The sequence below is a fragment of the Rhyacophila brunnea genome, unplaced genomic scaffold (assembly GCF_057557595.1).
Source record: "Rhyacophila brunnea isolate RB1 unplaced genomic scaffold, BYU_Rbru_1.0 scaffold_93, whole genome shotgun sequence".
NCBI lineage: Eukaryota > Metazoa > Arthropoda > Insecta > Trichoptera > Rhyacophilidae > Rhyacophila > Rhyacophila brunnea.
The window spans coordinates 1,434,116-1,440,303 of NW_028233365.1; positions in this window are offsets into that span (position 1 = coordinate 1,434,116).

Consider the following 6,188-nt stretch of genomic DNA (forward strand, 5'->3'; position numbering starts at 1 on the left):
TACATAAAGGTAGTGTTTAATATTGATATCTGTTAGTATTTTATATCATTACTTTAGAAAAAATATACAAATCTTTGACAGCGATTTATGAATTTTATCTAAATGATTTACTCCAATATACGGTAAAGTTTTTATATACTTTCTTATATAACAAACTTCAATTTAATTGTTATATGATTTGCGTCAGTGAAAGATTTTCACAATTTAAGCAAATTATTGTATAACCTCATAATAAATTATTTATTTTACAAAATATGTCATTAAAAAGACTATGTTATATGGTTATATTGTTTTTGATTTAAATGCTGCATTTTAGATTTACTTTTATCATTGAAATTATATAATAGTTTAGAATGGTTTTTAACCCATAAATATTGTAAGCTTGAACACACTTAATCACAAGCAAAAAAATTTATATTATAAAAGACCATATATAAGAGCAATACGATCGGAAATTTGTGTGAAAATGTGGAAAGAGAAGATATGAGCACCTTGGGAGATCAAATATGGGTTTTCTTTGGTTTTAAGGATGGTAGGATCATTAATTTTCATTCTATTGCCTTTTCAGTATAAATATATTTTGTTTACTGCATATATGTCGGAAAGAGCTGATAATATGAGAAAAAGATATGGAAATTATAGAGTGTGTTTTTGGAAAGTGGTTTCATGTATACGCGGGAATAATTAAAGAAGAAACAGATGTAAAAATATGTGCTGAAAAGAGAGGCTATCTAATAATTTCCGTATGAAAGAAGTTTTAAGATGTAAGAAGTCCTTTAGATATAAGAAGTCGTCATGATGCGATCTTAATTTTGAAATATGTATTTTAAATGAGTCAGATGATATGAAAATTCAAAAATATGATATTGACAGAAGAGATTATTTTTCGGAAGATCTGATTTTAACTGGTGAAAATGGGCGCTTTGGATCGATTGTGTTTTGATTATAAGATAAACAATTCCGATTGATTTTTTTTTTGACGATTGCTGGATAGGTTCAAAGGTGAAGAAAATAAAGTTTGTAGAGCTTTTTTTATATAGAAAACAATGACATATTATATAGTTTTAATGAATAGATTTTTGAAGCTAGCCAAGGGAAAGAATTTAAGGAAAAAGTGGATGTTTAATCAGGAATAGGATGATACAATATTTAAAATTGTTTCTAGAACTTAATAAACTTATAGAAACGCTTTTAATATAGAGATAATGATTTTAAAACGGTGTTTTAGGGTGTAAATCATGTAGATAGAAAGAATGGATCTGTAATATATTTAGATCGTTAAATGACGTTGAAAGATTGCAATGTATGATTTAAACGTACATATGTGCATTTGAATTAATATTATGACCTTATATAATATTTAATTTGTGGATAGAGTTTTATGAGAATGTAAATCCAATGTGGGAAAGATTCGGTTTATTGAGTGCATTTTCAATGCCTGCGAGGTGATAAGAACCAAGTCTGGTATAGAGTAGAATAATATCCGAAACGTGTGTAAAGTTGGTATGAATGAAGCTACGAAGATTTATCTTTTTTTAAAAGTGTGGAGTTTTATAAAATAGTGATGCACATAGAAGCGTGAATTTTTGATGATATTTATATAGAATGGACGTAAAATATGTTAAACTAAAACATATTCAGTGTCTGTTTTGAGTGTTTTATTTGGAAAACGAAGTATAAAAGAACGAAAATGGGTCAAACCTGTATGTATATATATGTTGTGTGGGGATTTAGATATGTATAGCTTGTTAAGAAGAATGAATCTAGATGAAAATGGCAAAAATTTTGGTTTATGGCAAATATTCTAAAATTTTAATGTTCATTATTTTATTTAAGCACTATCGCAAGAATAAAGATGCTGTATTATCATTGCGTAAAAGGGAAGTTAACAGAGTATATTTTTGATGTTCTAATTTTAATAAATAAATTATAGGATGTGTTATTACGCAGTAAGATATAAGGGAATAATAGTAAATTGTATATAGCTGCTAAGAAACGAACTTTTGAAAATTAAGATATTATAATATGGTTGCTTGGGGATTTTATTATTTTGAAATTATAGAATTATGAATATATAAAAAAATTGTTGCATAAAATAATATATTTCTATATTAAAAAATGAGTCGTTGCATAATCAGAACATCTTATTCATATAACACATGTCCCGTATTTACATTTTTTGATATTGATTTTTTGTCTGCTACAGGTTTGTTTTGGGTTATATTTTGATATTAAACGCCAGATGGTTTAATAGAATGGGAAATAACAGATCTCAAGAATAAGATTTCCCGTTTCTCTCAGAAATATTGGTGTTATATTATTACATTTTTTTTATTTAAAGTTTAAAGTGAAATTTTTTGAAATATAACGTTCAAAGTTTTAGCACTTTTAATTATTTCTTGTGTTTTGAATGTAACAGCAGATAAATTTTTTGCTCACAATATGTTTTTTAAGTCATGAACACATTGTAAAATCTTAAATGGAGATTAGTGAAGTATTTCAGAAAATTGATCAATAAATCTTGCATTTTTTTTGGTTTTATCATGATAGCCAAACGTTAAATTCATTTTTATGGATAAAATCCGTGGAATAGATTTAAAAATTATTTTTTATGTTTAGGAGTGTAGTAAACGAAAATTATTAGATATAAGCAAGAGGAAAGAGGCTAGGAAGAAAAAAGAAGTTAAAGCCTAAAAAATAGCCTGAAATCTTGATTAGAAAATGATATGAGATTATAAAAAACGAACGGGATCGAAAACAGTATAAAAGATGCTATACCTGATACCATTTGAATTATAAAATTAAGTAAAGCTTAATATAGAAAATATACTGGATTCTAACACGCAAATATTTATATGTTTTTGATCGAATATATATAATCCATAAAAAAAAGAGTAGTCTTTTTAGCTTTTATATTTGTTGTTGGATTAGACAGATCAGATTGATGACATAAAAAAGAACTTTACGTATGGTTTAATAGATTAAAACCACCAAAAAAATGATTGATAAGTTTTAAAATCTATTTTTTCTCGTTTTGACCAACTATTAAAATCACTTATAAGAACAAATTTTACAAATAAATTATTTATTTGATTGTTTTGTAAAGAGTTATAATAAAATATTTAGCTGCATATGAGAAATGTATTATATTCTACTTTAATACAGTCAATAATTGTAAAATATAAATATTAATAATTATAAGGGTTTTATTGGAATCGTCTTAGCTTATTTAAACATTTATTAAATTTAAGAGATCATTTACTATAAAACGAATAAAAAAACCCAAAATTAATGCATATGAATAGTACCACAATTTATATATAACGGTCTTAGCTCCAAAGAAACTAAATATATTTTCACGATTAGAGCTAAGCATTCCAATGCATAGATTTGTTATTTTATTTATGAGATGATCATAAAATGTCTTTTTTTTCTTAATATTTGTTATTATGCATATGTATCTCTGTTGTTGTTATTCTATATGTTTGATAAATGTTAAAAAACGAAATTACCACCTTTAATAGAAAAAAGTGCATAGAATGGTATAATTTTCATAATTATCATACACAATTATATTATTAAATTCATAAAAGTTATCTTAAAATAAAATAAAACTCGAAAAAATCAATTAAAAGTCCAAATGTTATATAAATTTGGAGCAACTTAGCTATGGAAGATTTACTAATATAGTATTAAAGCCGGATGATTAGGTTATAGAATTGTAAAGATTTCATGAAAAGAAAAGATTTCTGTATAATAGAATCATGTAAAAATATTAATAATGACATATAAATACACAAAGTAATAAAAAGAACTAAGCAATGAACACCAGCAAATCTATTGAAGAGATCAGTTTTTAATTGTTATTTTGTTAAGAAATATTTTGAAGACAATTTCCCTGTTCTGTCAAAATATAAATTTCCCTAAGTCAATTTTTTTCCCCAGAATTTATATGTAAGACTCATTTTCACCATATCCCATGTTTCAAACTTTTCTAGCCTCTTTCAATCGTTTTTTCGTGTGAAGCTCCCAACTTCTTGCCATTGCCAAACAACAAAACTAAATCTATCTAAATGGATACTAAAGTTCCCCTCTTCTATAAACCTCGACTGATACAGGATATATTCTTCTTATCATGTAGTGAGTTATCAAGTTCACCGGTATATTTCACATAATGGGCATCAAGAATTTATATTCAACAGGAAAGAGGGCGATAAATATTAAGCAATATGAATAAAAAAATCAAAATAGAGAATTAAAAAATACAATTGTAATTAAATCGGAGATTCTGTTGATCTTATGAAAACTCAACACAATGTTTTTCATGCATTATATTATTAGATGTACATGAATAAAAGATATAAAATTGTCATATTATCATAATAAAAAGATTTCCAATACATTTCATATATAATATTCATATAAAAATACATAGAATACAACAAACGGACATATAACCAAGTGAAGAAGAAAAATTCTGTTTTTTTCAAGACAGAAATGTGTTTTCGGTGAAAAGATGAAATATCCAAAGTGTAACTAAGCCATAAAAGCAATCGATCACTTTGGAAAGAGAAACAAGTATATGTTTAGACATGATAAAACAAAAAGGCACAATTGAACTGTAAGATGTCTTCATTTCCACGTATCAAGGCGATGCAACAATATGAAATGCAAGGGAAAAAGAACTCCTTAGTACAAGAGATCTGCAAAAACAAAAATGCAGCCTACAGTTGATACCCAAATAATACCATATCTATATATCAAACAAATTAGATCTGATATTTACAAAAAAAATAAAAAAAAGAAAATGGCATTATTTTGATTAAAATAGGTATAACTAGCCTTAACAACTTAACTGAAGCTACAGAAAAAAAGTATAGAAAGTAAGTCATATTGGCGCATGAACTTGGTTAAATCTCTAAAAGTAAAACAAGAATTATTTAAAGTGATTTGTCTTGGGATGGAATAGCATTAAATTCCAAAAAAAGTATGCTAAGGAGGACAAAATCCCGGTAGAAGTAGAAGCACATGTGCAAGCTTTACACGGCGCAAGACACTTATACTCATCTCATTTGAGTAAAGAAGAGAAGTTTATGTAGATAGATCAGGAGAAGGTGTCAAAAATGTGGAGAGGAGTTGTGCAATATTCTCAATATGCGTATCACGTCTAAAGCTATAAAATCGATGTAAAGAAACTAAATATATAAATAAATAATCTTATATATTTAAATATATAATAACTTAAAATTACATAGAAAAAAGATAAAGAAAATAAAATCGTAATCAAATAAAGGTTTCAGTAATTATAAAATTATCTTGAACTAGATAAATTTATAACGCTAATAGAAATTTTGGCACAAAAAATAATAATCCGTTATTTATAAAATAGTTTTTGTGTATTTTTTAAAGAGCTTAAAATTTGAATTATATAAATTTTTAATCTAAATGTTTTTATAAAAATTAATAAATTTAGTAATTCTATAATATATGATATAAATCAAAGTACTAGATAAACAATATCAATCATAAAAAAACTCAAGCTTTACGTTATATTAAATAAAAACAAAGTCAGTTAGTTTCTTATATAAAAAAAATATATATTGTAAATATGATTTTATACGGGTTCTTTAATATTCTCAATAATTTTTATTATACGATGATTTTTATCATTCTTTTAGATGAATCATATTTTTTTTCTATAAGAGCATGTGGACTTTTGATATACTACTCATGTAGCATAGATGGAAAAATTACGTATATATTTATAATCGATTATTGTTAGAAGCAATGGTTTATATCTAGATACACTGAATACAAATTTAAATTATTTATGTTTCTAATACAATTTATATAAATATGAATGGTTAAAGTGTAATAAATATTATTCATTTATTTTATTAAGTGCAATTTTATATAAAAAAGGCAGATATATCAAAACAAAACACAGCTACTGAATTGAAAATGCTGATTTTACACATAAATTTGAAGGGAATTTTTGTTTTAGATACTTTTACATAGCTCGGCAATACGGTCTTTTTCATTCATTGAAAGTATCAATTCTATTAATATTTTTACTTTTATGAAAATATCCATAGCCTCTATAGCTAATTACTATTATTAATAATATTTCATGATTATTTAGCTCTCAATAATAATATCATATTTAAAAAATTATTCGAAGAATCTAT